This window comes from Alligator sinensis, unplaced genomic scaffold (assembly GCF_000455745.1).
Source record: "Alligator sinensis unplaced genomic scaffold, ASM45574v1 scaffold297_1, whole genome shotgun sequence".
NCBI lineage: Eukaryota > Metazoa > Chordata > Crocodylia > Alligatoridae > Alligator > Alligator sinensis.
Genome location: NW_005841848.1, coordinates 2,863,811 through 2,877,397, shown reverse-complemented (window position 1 = coordinate 2,877,397; position 13,587 = coordinate 2,863,811). Strand labels below are relative to the sequence as shown.

The following is a 13,587-nucleotide window of genomic DNA, read 5'->3' as shown; positions in this document are numbered from 1 at the left end:
GGCCAGGGCCGGGGCCGGGGCCAGGGCAGGCCAGGCGGGGCCCCCGCCGTGGGGGCCAGAGCTGGCCAGGCTGCACCGCCTCCCTGTGTATACGCCACCGCGGGGAATACATGGGTGCAGCGTAGGCACAGACTGATTTACAAAAATACAATTTTCCGCGGGTTATACATGGGTGCAGCTTATACCCATGGGCAGGCTATATGCGCGAAAATATGGTACACCCTACTGGCCCGACACAGAAGGCCCATATTAGACACCTGATAAACAGGTCAGGAAATCAAAAAACAAACACATGAATTATTAACTGTGAAATGTTAATTTTTGTCTCCAACCCAGTGTTACACAACTGCTCTGCCAGGCTGACAGTAGATAAAAAAGGTTAGTAAATGAGTCAATAGAGAAGCATATGGCAGTGAGCTGCTTGCAAAATCAAATTCATGCCCTTTGGTAAAGTTGTGATGTAATGGGATCTTCCAAAACTTCTAGGGAATGATGAACCCTAGAGGGAAGAGAGGCACACTCATAGGCTGTTTTACATTTTTAAAATCCTCTCTTATGCTGTATTGTGTTCCTACTGTAAAGTTGAACATATATTCACAGCATGTAAATGAAAGAAATAAAAGATGCCAAGCACAGTCATTCTGCTAAGACATCACAGGCAATATACAATGTAGTCTAACTAAAAACTAAGTCCAAGGATGGGAGAACCATGGGATTCTATGCTGTGAGGACATACAGTTGAGCAGAACCAAAAGGCCAAAGTGCAGCTTCCCCTCTAATCACAGTATTGTTATGAACCTTGTGAAAGTTATAGAAATTGGCTAGTGTAGCAAACAAATCACTGCTCCCCTTTAGAACCCAAGATGGTCTTATTCCCCAAATGGAGAGACTAAAGATGGGCTTTTAACAGGTTTAGATATGTATGTGGTAGTGACAGCATATATCTCTGCTTCTTGCTTTCCTGATGGGTAGGGTTACCATATTTCCAGTTTCAAAAAAGAGAATACCTGTGGGATGTAGGGGGTATATGATTGGGGGGGGGCAGTGATATGCCCATGCTCTGCCCATGCCTTTCACTCCCAAGCCACAGCCCCCACAGCCCTGCTGTTGCCCCCACTCCTGACTCACAGTACCCCACCTCCCCAGATCATACCAGTGCTCCTCACTCCCAACCCACAGCCCCCTGTCCCTCCAGCCCTGCTGCCCACACAGCTCCCTGCTTCCCCTAAAGAACTCCCTGACCCTTTTCTCCCACCTTTCTGCCCAGCTGCAGCACCGACAGACATGCACATGTGTGCACGCTCGCACGCACACACTTACCTGCCTGCAGCTGCTGGGGCCCATGTGCAGATCACATGATGCTCCCCAATCGCACTGCCCCTCCTCCCCCAAGCAGCTCCTTGCTGGGGCAAGCCAGCAAGTGCTGGGCAAGCAGAGGCAGAGCAAAATCCTGGAGATGTGCTGATATTTAAAAAAAATACCAGGACAGAGATGGGAAGACCCAAAAATAGGATATTTCCAGGAAAACTCAGACGTACGGTAACCCTACCAGTGGGCGTGCTGGCTCAGCATTTAACCCTTAAATCCATAGCTTGACGTCTCACCAGAGGCAGAGTGAGGTAGGTGGGTAGTAGAGGTATACTTGGTAGGGTTTGTGCCCTGGGCAGCTATGGGCTCCAGCTGGTGTACTGGGCCAGGGGCACAGGTGCTCTTTTTGTCCATCCTTCCAGTCAATGGTCACCATCAGCATCAGGACACCTGCATTAGGGAAGTCAACCTATGACTCCGGAGTTGGTGCCATCATGCGAGTTTTGGCTTCTACAACCACAATCCGTACTTCCATGAGAGAGGCATCCTGGGATGAGATAGTCTTCATCTCCCTTCTAAAGTTAAGAGTCTGTTCTCTGACACGTTGGCTGATCTCCTTCGAAGGGCTTTAAACTAGGTTCGTCAGGGGATGGGGAAGCAGAGGATAAGGAGAACCTAGGATCAGCAAGCCACAAGCAATGCACTGGATCAGTCCAGGTGCACTAAGGGGCCCGACAGACATCAGGAAAGTGGGGTACCAAGCGCACCCATTGGGGGGGCTTATTGTCTCTACACTAATGCTAGGAGCACGGGGAACAAGCAAGAGGAACTTGCACTGCTGCTAGCAAGCAACAACTTCAACCTGGTTGGACTAACTGAAACCTGGTGGGACCCTACTCACGATTGGGCAGTAGGCATTGAGGGTTACAGGTTGTACAGACAGAATAGAGTGGAGAAAAATGGAGAGGGAGGTGTTGCTCTCTATGTTAAGGAACAATATACATCCTCTATAATCAAAATGGGATCAAAGGAGGGCCAAACTGACGTACTGTGGGTCAGGATACAAGGTCGGAGGGAAAGGGACTTGGTAGTGGGGGTCTACTATAGACCGCCACACCAGGAGAATGAGCTAGACCTAGAATTCTCCAGACAGCTCTCAGAGGCCATACGGTCAAGAGATATGGTTGTTATGGGTGACCTAAACTACCCTGCTATCTGCTGGGAGGAGCAGTCAGCCAAATCTAGCCACTCACGTAGGTTCTTAACCTACATACAGACCTCCATCTAACGCAGGGGGCATACGATCCCACTAGGGGAAATGCCTTGCTGGACTTGGTGTTAGCTACAGGGGATGACCTGGTGGGGAATCTGCAGGTACAAGGTAACCTAGGGGATAGTGACCACTGATTGATTGAATTCACTGTCCAGCAAGGGGTGGGTAAACTAACCAGCAGGGCTGAAGTGCTAGATTTCAGAAAGGCTAACTTCAGTGCGCTCAGGAGATTAGTTAGTGAGGCATTAAAGCTCAAGAGCATTGGCGAAATGGGGGTCCAGGAAGGGGGGTTGTTCCTCAAGGGAGCAATCCTATGGGCGCAGGAGACAATCCTACTGCACATAAAAGGGGGCAAAGGGGCCAAGAAGCCCTCTTGGCTGAACGGAGAAGTCCAGGAAAGCCTAAGGGCAAAGAAAGAGGTATACAGGCTGTGGAAACAGGGGGTAGCTACCAAGGAGGACTATACCTCCGTGGCTCACACTTGCAGGGAATCAGTTAGAAAGGCCAAAGCAGGATTAGAACTTAGGCTGGCAACAAAAATTAAGGACAACAAAAAGTCCTTCAGGTATATAGGGAGTAAAAGGAAGGCGCAGAGTAGCATAGAACCCCTACAGGACAAACTAGGGCAATTGGTGACAGTGAGGGGGGACAAAGCTGAGCTCTTCAATGAGTTCTTTGCATCTGTATTCCTAGATACAAACCAAGACAAAATATCCCAATTGGATCATAGACAGACACAAGAGAGACACCAGCCCACCAACTGTTAGCACAGACTGGTGAAGGGGCACTTGGAGGGGCTGGATGTGTTCAAATCAGCGAGCCAGGATGAACTTCATCCAAGGGTGCTGAAGGAATTGGCTGTTTGAGCACTCATGGTGCTCCAGTCAGGTCTCAGAGGACTGGAAAAGGGCCAATGTGGTCCCTATTTTCAAGAAGGGAGGCGGGAGGAACTGGGAAACTATAGGCCAGTTAGTCTCACCTCTATCCTTGGGAAAAATCTGGAAAAAAATCATTAAGGATCACATTTGTGGGAGCCAAGCAGGGGAAATAATGCTAAAAGGAAATCAGCATGGGTTTGCTGCAGACAGACCCTGCCTAACTTTGTTTCTTTTTATGACCAGGTCACAAAATGCTTAGAGGCAGATGTCAAGGTAGATGTCATCTACCTAGACTTTAAGAAGGCCTTTGATATGGTATCACATTATGTTTTCGTAAATAAACTAACAAGCTGTGATGTAGATGATTACACAGTCAGGTGGGTGGCAAACTGGCTTACAGGTCACACCCAGAGAGTGGTGGTGGATGGGTCGATATCAACCTGGAAAGATCTGGGCAGTAGAGTCCTGCAAAGCTTGGTCCTTGAACTGGTGCTATTCAATGTCTTCATCGGTGACTTGGACAAGGGCATAGAGAGCACCCTGTCCAAGTTTGTAGATGATACCAAATTATGGGGCAAAATTAACACACCAGAGGGTAGGGAATGGATCCAGGCAGATCTGGACAGGTTAGAAAAATGGGCAGAACGAAATAGGATGCAGTTCAACAAAGACAAGTGCAAAGTGCTGCACCTGGGCAAAAAGAACCACCAACACACTTACAGGATGGGGGATGACCTCAGCAGCACAGCAGCAGAAAGGGATCTTGGAGTTGTCAATGAAACATGAGTTGTCAATGTGACAAAGTGATCAACAAGGCTAACCACACTTTATCATGTATTAGCAATGCATGATGAACAGGTCCAGGGAGGTGATGCTTCCCCTCTATGTGGCACTGGTCAGGCCGCAGTAGGAGAACTGCAGCCAGTTTTGGGCGCTGCACTTCAAGAGGGATGCAGAGAATCTTGAGTTTTCAGAGGAGGGCCACTCATATGGTCAGAGGCCTGCAGGCAAGGCCCTACGAGGAGAGACTGAGGGACCTAGAGCTTTTCAGCCTTCACAACAGAAGGCTGAGAGGTGAGCTTGTGGCTGCCTATAAATTAATCAGGGGAAGGCAGCAGGGAATAGAAGATGCTCTGTTTACTAGGACACCCCCTGGAGTAACTAGGAACAATGGCCACATATTGACAGAGAGCAGACTTAGGTTGGACATTAGAAAGAACTTCTTCACAGTAAGGGTTGCCAGAATCTGGAATCGGCTTCCAAGGGAAGTGGTGCTCTCCCCTACCTTGGGTGTCTTCAAGAGGAAACTGGACAAGAACCTAGCTGGGGCTGTCTGACCCCAGCACTCTTCCCTGCCCAGGGCAGGGGGTCAGACTCAATGACCTACTGAGGTCCCTTCCGACCCTAACATCTATGAATCTATGACACCATTTCAAACCGCTCCTTCCCCCACTCAGTTATGTCTTCTAAACAAAACGAAAATATAATACATGCCTCCTTCCTAGGATTAAGTTATGAAGCCTTGCTCAATAGTCGTTTCATACGTTTTCTAACCATATTAATAACAGACGGCAAAGAAATGAGCCAAAATCCTGGTATCAGTGGCAAAAATTCCATTAACTTCAATGGGGCCAGGATATCAGCTATGAACTCTTGGTTCTGAGCTAGTCCACCTTCTCCATGGCCTTTTTGCCACAAGGAAGAGGAAGGAGAAGGAAAAATAGCAGCAGCCAACCAACCATCATTTTCTCTACATCCCAACCATCAGTTCTGCATGGCAGCTTCAGAACAATATGGAGAAGAAAAATAAAAATGAATGCAACCTTATGTTTGCATAATCAAACACACAGAACAAACTCTATTATTATCAAGCCAACCCTACAAACAAAACAAAACAAAACAAAACATAACAAACAAAGCCTCCACAGTCATAATCAGTTTAATAAGGAGCACTAATTTTGCTTGTCACTGATTCATTACAGCAAAAAATACAATTCACTAAAGGAAAATTTTTTCCAAGCTAGCACCCCTGTATCCCATTTGAGCACATCTGCCATACCCACACATTCAGAGACTGAATGGGTTAGCTTGTGATTGAAATCTGGAAGAATCCATTACCTCTTGCAACAAGTTAAGCTTGTATTTCTAGGACAGTATTGTTCATCTGTAGCCACAAGTAGGCCTGTGCAGCATGAGCTAGGAGTGACAAACAACACTATAACTCAATCAAACATATGCTATCCAAAGCATAATCAAATTGCAGGGGAAATGCAGATGTCAGGCTTGGCCATTTTCAAAGAACCGAAATCAAAACTGCAGAAATATGACTGAACAGCAAGCCAAGGGCCTGTATCCTAAATGCTCTGGATTATTAATGTTTTAGGATGCAATTGTAACTAAGGTGACCAAATGTATGAATAGTTATTTTGTTACAAGAAATGTACTTTTGCTAATGTTTTGATAATTACAGACACGAAGGCAGCCTTGAGGATGGAAAGAGCAAAGCAGCCTTGTCAGGCTACAGGCCATAGTTAGTAAATAACTGACCAAGGCCAAAGAATAAGCCATAATGGGTGATAGCAAAAGAAAGAGTTCTTATCTCAAAAATAGACATTTCAAATTGATTAACATGTTCTTGATTAAAGACTACCAGATGATTAATAAACTAGGGTCAGACAACCTAAAAGTAAAGAGTATTAGTTAAAGTGAGCCCAGAGCCATTAAAATCTGGTTCCATCCAGTTACAAAAGTTCCAGTGAAACAAATAAATTTAAATAAAACCAATCAAAGATCAATCACTAGCATGTCAAATCAACCATCTATAAATACTGGGCCTGGGACAAGCAACAAATTGAACCTTTCCTGAAGCCCAGCAGAAAAAAAAACAACTCAGAGTGCCCAAGAAAGCAGATACACCTGGCCAGCAGACCTGTTGTTCCTGAATCCAAGGCTGCATAAGCATTGTCTTTATTAGTACTAATAAGTCTTTGCTAATGTGTATCCTAATAAAGCTTTTGAGTTGTGACTGGAATGGCCTCATTGACGAATTAATCTCACTCTTAACCACAAGTCCAATCAAAAGGTACACCATCTTCAAAGAGGCAGAGAGCCACATGATGCACAGGTTGTGGACTCATGAGCTTCAAGGACTCCCTGGGACACCTGCAACATACAGCTCTCCCAGGAGAAGAGCAGCACAAGTCCTCACACTGCTGCTGCCAAGCATGCCCTCATGCAGCCATCAGATGACAGATGATCCCCCCACACTTATTGCCACCAATACCACATGAATAAGCCCACCCCCCCCAATACTACTACCACCACATGGGCAATTCTTCCCCCAACTGCTGTGCAAGCATGAGCCCCCCCAAACCTTCCAACTACTGTATGAGCAATGTGGGCCCCCAAGAATCATCCCCCACTGCTGCAAGCAGTGTGATCTCCCCCTTCAAGCCCCCCACCACTACCACTATGCAGGAAATCACCCTCTCCACCACAGCCATGTGAGCAGTGTGAGCCCCCCTACCCACTTCCACACCATGCAGACAATCCTCACTACTCTGTGTGAGCAGCAGGACCCCCCACCGGGGCCTTGCTACTGGTACTTCCACATAGACAGGATCACCAAGCCTCCTGCTGCTCTGTCCTGTCCTGTCCCAAAGACCCTGGCTGGCACAGCAGCTGAAGGAATAGGGAACAGTGGTTGGGTGGAAGCCCACTGGCTGCATGTTAAGCCCTCATGAGCTGGACATGGCCTACAGGGCTGTCCCTAGACAACCCTATTCTAGGACATAAATCCACCATTATAGAAAGCCATCCTTTTCCAAACAGAGGTTTTGCCTTTATGATGGTAGAAGAAATTCTGTGTGAAGGTTATTGAAAAGGAGGGAAGAAGACTCTTTTATAAGCTGAAAGGTGTTGTTTTAAGCAGAGTAGAGCATTGCAAGCACATACATGCAAGCATGAATGGTTATAGTAACTCAACTAATATTGAGCTTTTGATGCAAATTCTGAAGAATTAATGTCACACACGCATACACACAGGCTACACAAAAAGTGTAGCTCTCTTGAGTACAGAGGAAATTAGAGTGTGTTATTCTATCATTGCACTTTATGAAATTTACATTAAATAATGTGACAGACTGTGCCTTTTAAATCATGTTTTAAATTAACCTAGCAACCCTGCCTGAACCTCCACAAGCACTTTCTAAGAATCCTGTCACTTTGGGTTGCAGGTTTTTCTGTCTGCCTGAATCCAAACAATAATAAAAATGTAACATCTTATTAAAAATAAATATTTATGAAACGTTACCCTTCACATAAAGTACAAGAATGATGGTCATTTCATAACATTAAAGTCTCCAAATCAGAATTTCCCAGAAAGATTTTCAACAAGGGAAAAAATATCTTAGGGATGTAGGACAGAAAAGGACAGTTCCTGGATTATCCCAGCATTATGGAAAATGTATATTTTTGAGCATCTGAAAACAAGTCTGTCTTCTCTAAGTAGCATAAAAGGAACATAACATAGAACAATTTTAAAAGGTTGACAATGTTTATTAAGTTATTTTTCAAAAAGAATACTGATGGAGGGGGGAACGGAACTAATTAGATTACTTACTAATTAGATGGAACCCAAATTAACTTCTTCCAAGAGCCTATGTTAGGAAAGTTTTGTCTATGATTTGGAGTGTTATCTCCAACTCACATTTGTCAACACTTTAAAAAAGGTTACACCTGAGGAATTCCTCCAAGAGTAAAAGGAATTATGAATATGCACCTGTTCATGCCCAGAATTGAATCACACCACTTTGGGGGGTATATACAAGGGGGAAGGGGAAGATGGAGGGGGACAGGCTTACCACTCTGGAGCACGCCAGGCCAGGCACAATAAGAATTAAAACCTGCAGGTATAAATTTCTATGGAAGGCAACAGAGTGCATCAGAAGATTTGGTATGTATTCAAGAACATCCTGAGATGGACAGAAATCAGTGCAAACTGGTATAATGGATGTACGATGGAGGCATGTACGATGGTACAACCAAACCTGGTACAACAGATACTAATGTTATCTAGCAATGTTGTAATCAAGTTCATTAATCAGCAAAATGTAAGGTGCATGGCACCAAATGTGATTGATTGTGTTCACAATGATGCATGCTTGATGTAAGCACTTCTAAAGCATAAAAAGAACAGAATAGACATGCACTTCACATTTGTAGTTAACCCTGCTGTGAGCCAGTCTGCCCACCTAAACCAAGAATAGGCATTCACTTCTGGCAGTAGAAATTTCCACTGCTAGAAATGTTTTCAGAAGAGTAAGCAGTACAGGCGTTCAGCCTGCAACCACCTCTTCTCCCAGGCCCCTCACATGCTCCCTAGACAAAGATGATCCTGGTCCAGGGAAAGCATGGGGAGCAGTGGCTGCTTCACTCCACCTATTCCCAGGGCAAAGAGGAAAATGGGGAGAGGGCATTGTGCAGCACAGGGAAAGATTCCCAGTGCTTCCCTAAGACCAGGGACACCAGGGCTGAGAAATGGGCAAGGAGCTTTTCCCCACCACTCCATTACCTTCCCGATCTAGGAGGAGTGGAGCAGCAGGGCAAAGCCCCCTGCCAGTTCACCAGACTAGGCAGCACTGGTTTAGTGAAGCATTGTGCTGCTGCCCCTAGGAGAGTTTTCCCAGCACCACAATCTTTTAAATCAGCATATGTACTGGCCAGCTGGGACTTGGGGCAGTTAAAGCCTCCCTGAGCCTGCTTCCCACCCAAATTGGTCTAAAAAAGACAGCTTGGTGGCCAGAGGCTGTAAAGGGAAGCCAGGGGGGCTGGGGGCTCTTCCCACAGCCTCATTACCAGCCCTGCCAGGTTGGCAATTACTACCCCAACACAATCCCTGAACTGCACAATCCCCAGTCTGAGGAAGAGGCTGCAAGCACTGCCCCACTTCTCCCATCAGCTCCTTAACCAGGAGAGCCACAAACTGTTAAATCTTCCAGTTTGACTCCTGGAAGATCTTTCTCCTGGAGTGGGTGTTTCCCCAGGGTGAAACTGAATGAACATATGTATACTTGTAACTTCTACCAGGAGAGCTGCGGTTCTCCCAGGAGAAATGTAATGCCTGCACTTGGTCGTAATGTAGGCCTTATTCATCCTATCAGCTAAGTTTATACTCACTGAATAGCTACTGTCTGCATATTTGATTCATACTGTAGTAGACCCTAACAGGACCTTGAAGGCAACAAGAGACATCAGTTGGCATACGTTTCATCTGTCAACTCTGAAGCCAAAGTGAAGCTAAACCCAAATGAAACAGGAGATAAATTGCTGTACTTTAACTCAAATACTTCAGTTAGGAATGGACCAAAATAGCTACGCTGTATTCAGATGAATCACAGTGAGTCCTACCTCCATACTAAAGCAGTATAACTGTTTATCTATCCACATCCTGCCAAAGTATCATATTTCTGTTACACCATGAAGAGTAGTATTATCTTACGAACAGTTACTATACATAAATAATGTATTAATATTATAAAAACCTATTGTCATTTTACTGAAATCTGTTTCTGAGGGCTAGTTCTTGTTTTGAATTTAAAAAATATAAAATAGCATAAAATTATAAAGTTTCCTGTATTTTAACTAATTAAAATTTTACTCCTGATCATTAGAAGTCATTTTTAAGACTTCCCAGCAGCAAATGCAGTAAACTGGACATGTCTACATGTGCATTAATGTGCCGTAGTTACAGTGCATTAAGTTAAGTACCTGCAATAACAGCTACTAACTCAATGCACAGTAATCAGCACTACTGTGGAGTAGCTCCAGCTGATACCGTTTTAGTGATGCTATTGCACAGTACACTCATTCTACTGTGCATGAGCATAGTTTTTGCCCTGACGTGTTAATGCGCAGCAGAATGAGTCTACTGTGCATTTAGCACCTTGTGTAGATGCACACACTATGTAGCAACCCTCCGCCAACTAATGGATTTTGAATGTTCATGGCAAGAAGGTGTTGGCAGTTACCACGTACATTTCTTGACCTTCAAAAAAAAAAAAAAAAACCAGGCATTTTTCTCACTCAAACCTAACAGTCTGAAGAAATAAATATTATTTGGGAAATGCAAGTTATAAATTAATGGTACCCAAAAAAAGTGAGAAAATTAAAGAATCCAAGACTTGTCACTCGCATTAAAAAGGCAAGAATGAACAGTCACTATTAATTGTTATTTGTAAACTAATTCTAATGTGTTCTATACATCAGAAAGACCATAAGGACTACATTCACTTAACAAAAGACATTATTCAGTTCGTAAGATGAATCAGTATCACTCTGTCATAGCCAGGAATAAAAGTAATAGATCAATAACATGCCAGTTAAAAGTAGTTGAACCTTTCTGGTGCATTTGGCAAAATATTGTACAATATTTTTGTGTAAACACACACCTATTAGTAATGTACAGCACATTTTTCAAACATTCTAAGTACTTCCACTGTAATGTTTCTTCAATTAGGTACATAGAATCTTTCAAGCCTTGAAAAAAAAAACCTTAAATATTTATTTGTATAGTTTTGATACATGTATACACTTTTTTCAATTTAATTTCTACATAACTACAAATATTTATTCCATAAAAACTGAATTAAAAAGCTATGAAATAGCTTAAACAGGAAAATTTTGTTTTTCCAATCCATCTACTGATAATTTTCACTATTTATCTGGTTTTAAAGAAATATCAACTCATTTTATTCTTGTGGAGTTTAGAAAACTAAGTTTCAGATTTTGATAAATTGGTGTGCAGTAGAAAGGAAGCATGTGCTTAGAAAGGAAGACTAATTAGTTCTTGCCAAGTTTTCAAGTGGTGAGGGGGGAGAAGGAAAGGGAGAGACAGGACAGGCTCTATAAATAACATCAATTAGTAAGGAAATATAGTTTTTGGACACTAATTAGAACTGTCACTAGGCTTAATAGGCCCAGAAGGGTCTTATTATAATCCAATGCAGTCCATTTGGCATATTGAATTACCTTTTTAAGATGAAAATATATTGCTGAACCAAAGGCAAACTAGAAAATGTAGACATTTCAGGAACAATTTAATTCTTTTGCACACGAATGCCAGGCTCTTTACAAATACCCCAAATAACAAATCTAGTTATCCTAAGAACAAAGAAGCCGGAAACTAGCCTTACCATTAAAAAGCACACCAAATTTAATAATTTAAAACTCTTCCTCAGTTCTTAGTATATACCATGCTGAAAGATCAGGATATTACTTTCATAAAATAAGTGTAATTTATTGCTCTAAAAGAACATCATAGATTTCTTTCAATAACTAAAACTTTAAAATGTTACATCATTTTTAAGTAAAACATGATTGAAAAAAATCTCATCATCGTGGTAGCTGCATTGTTTAAAGATTTATGGATGCAGTGATGTGACTGCAGATTATAGCAGCAAAGCTAATTCTAATGTCTGACACCCCAATATTTCTGCTAATTTATTCTGAAAACCTCAGTAAGGCTTTTTTTCTTACTTTGCAACCTTCTTTAACTGAGAGTCTAATTGCTATTTTTATATTCTAACTAGACAGTTACATTCTTAAGACTTACTGCAGAGGAACCTACAAATTAAAAATCACTTACGCCTCAGCTGCTGTATGTTTGATTAGATCTATTGTCAACAGGCCTCTGACAACTGCTATCCACTCTCCAGTACACAGATACTGCCCTATTATGCAATACTAACTACTTTAAACTCCTAAAAGGAGAAAAGGACATAATCCAATTCACGCATGGGACGCCTCCTAGAACAGAGGCCTAAGGACAAAGCAAAAATCTTAAGGAAATTTCAGGTTGAATATATAAACCATGTTTGCAAACCTAATGATGCTAATACTACATATACCCCTAGCACTCTTGAAAGGATCTCAAGGCTCCCCACTGTGCGGTGGCACTTTGGTTGAGAAACAGTGGTCTAGGAAGTTATTTAAACCAGGGGTTGGCAACCTACTGCCTTCAGGCCAGACCCAGCTTGCATAGTCATTGAATCCAGCCTGGAGCCAGACAGCTGTGGTGGCACCTTGCTTTGCCCATGCCATGTTGTCAGGGAGCTGGGTAGCACAGAAGTGTTGCTGGCCAGGTCCTGGCACCCACCTGCCAGGGACCCAGCCGGGTCGTTATGTCCTGCCACCAGGAGAAAAAAGTCGTTGCAGTCCCAGGATTTAAAAAAAGCTAATCCCCTACAACAAGGAGCAGTAGCGTTTTGGGGCAGAAACATGGCCACAACATTGACTTGTAAGATTCTGGCATGCCGGGGCAGATGGCTCGGTGCTGGGGGGGGGGGGGGAGCCCAACCTTTATTGTGGCAGCATAGCCCCAGCCCCTTCCCCCAGGCACGGACGCCAAACCAAATGCCCTCCCATGCCAGGGGTTGCTTACCCCAGCCTTACAATCAGGGCCAGACACAGGCATGGGGCAAACCCGGTGGCCGCCAGGGGCCCGAGCATAAAAGGGGCATGAACACGAAACAAAACGCAACAAAAAAAAAATCATTATCTCTGGCAAAGGGGAGCCAGAGAGAACGATTTAAAAGCTTGCCAGGGGGCGGCCAGGAGTCTAGGTAGGGCCCTGCCTACAATACAGTGCTCTGGATCGGTGGACGAGGAGGAGGGCAGGGAAGGGAAAAGCCTGGCCTAGCATCCAGGAACAGGGGCTGAAAACTGCCAGTGCCGAACCGGGGAAGGAGGAGCCCCTACAAGCGACTGGCGGCCCAGGCAAGTCCCCAGTCGGGGCAGGGCGGGGAGCGGCAGAGAGAGGCGGCGGAAAGCGCAGGGCCGCGCTCAGGGGGGCGGGGCGCGCTGCGGCCGCCGGCAGCGAGGACCTGCAGGGTGGGGGCTTGTGACGTCACGCCATGCCCAATGGGAGAACTCTTGTGATGTCACCCCTGCAGCCAGGAGCAACGCTCCTAGCGCCGGCAGCAGCTTCCAGCCGGGCCTCCGTGCTGCCACGCGGAGGTAGGGGATCCCGCACCCAGACAGCAGCGGGGCGGCAGACAGGCCAGGCCAGGCCAGGCCAGGCGAGGCGAGGCGGGGCGGGGCCACCCCACGCCCCTCCCCCGCCGCCCGCGC

General features: G+C 44.9%; 1 protein-coding gene and 1 long non-coding RNA gene across 3 annotated transcripts in view; one reads left to right on the top strand and one right to left on the bottom strand.

Annotated features, from left to right (window-relative positions):
* IMMP2L (inner mitochondrial membrane peptidase subunit 2) overlaps positions 1 to 13,412 on the bottom strand; it is a 946,737-nt gene extending 933,325 nt beyond the window's left edge. Inside the window, exon 1 of one of the 2 annotated variants that reach the window (XM_025208916.1) lies at positions 13,341 to 13,412. The gene's annotated coding sequence lies outside the window, so the exon portion shown is untranslated. Of the gene's footprint in view, positions 1 to 12,613; positions 12,748 to 13,340 lie in introns of those variants that run through there. The other variant, XM_006015959.3, reaches the window with a different exon arrangement.
* LOC112550937 overlaps positions 13,358 to 13,587 on the top strand; it is a 7,446-nt gene continuing 7,216 nt past the window's right edge. The window contains exon 1 of the long non-coding RNA XR_003095022.1: positions 13,358 to 13,473. This is a non-coding gene — a long non-coding RNA (uncharacterized LOC112550937). The remainder of the gene's footprint in view (positions 13,474 to 13,587) is intronic.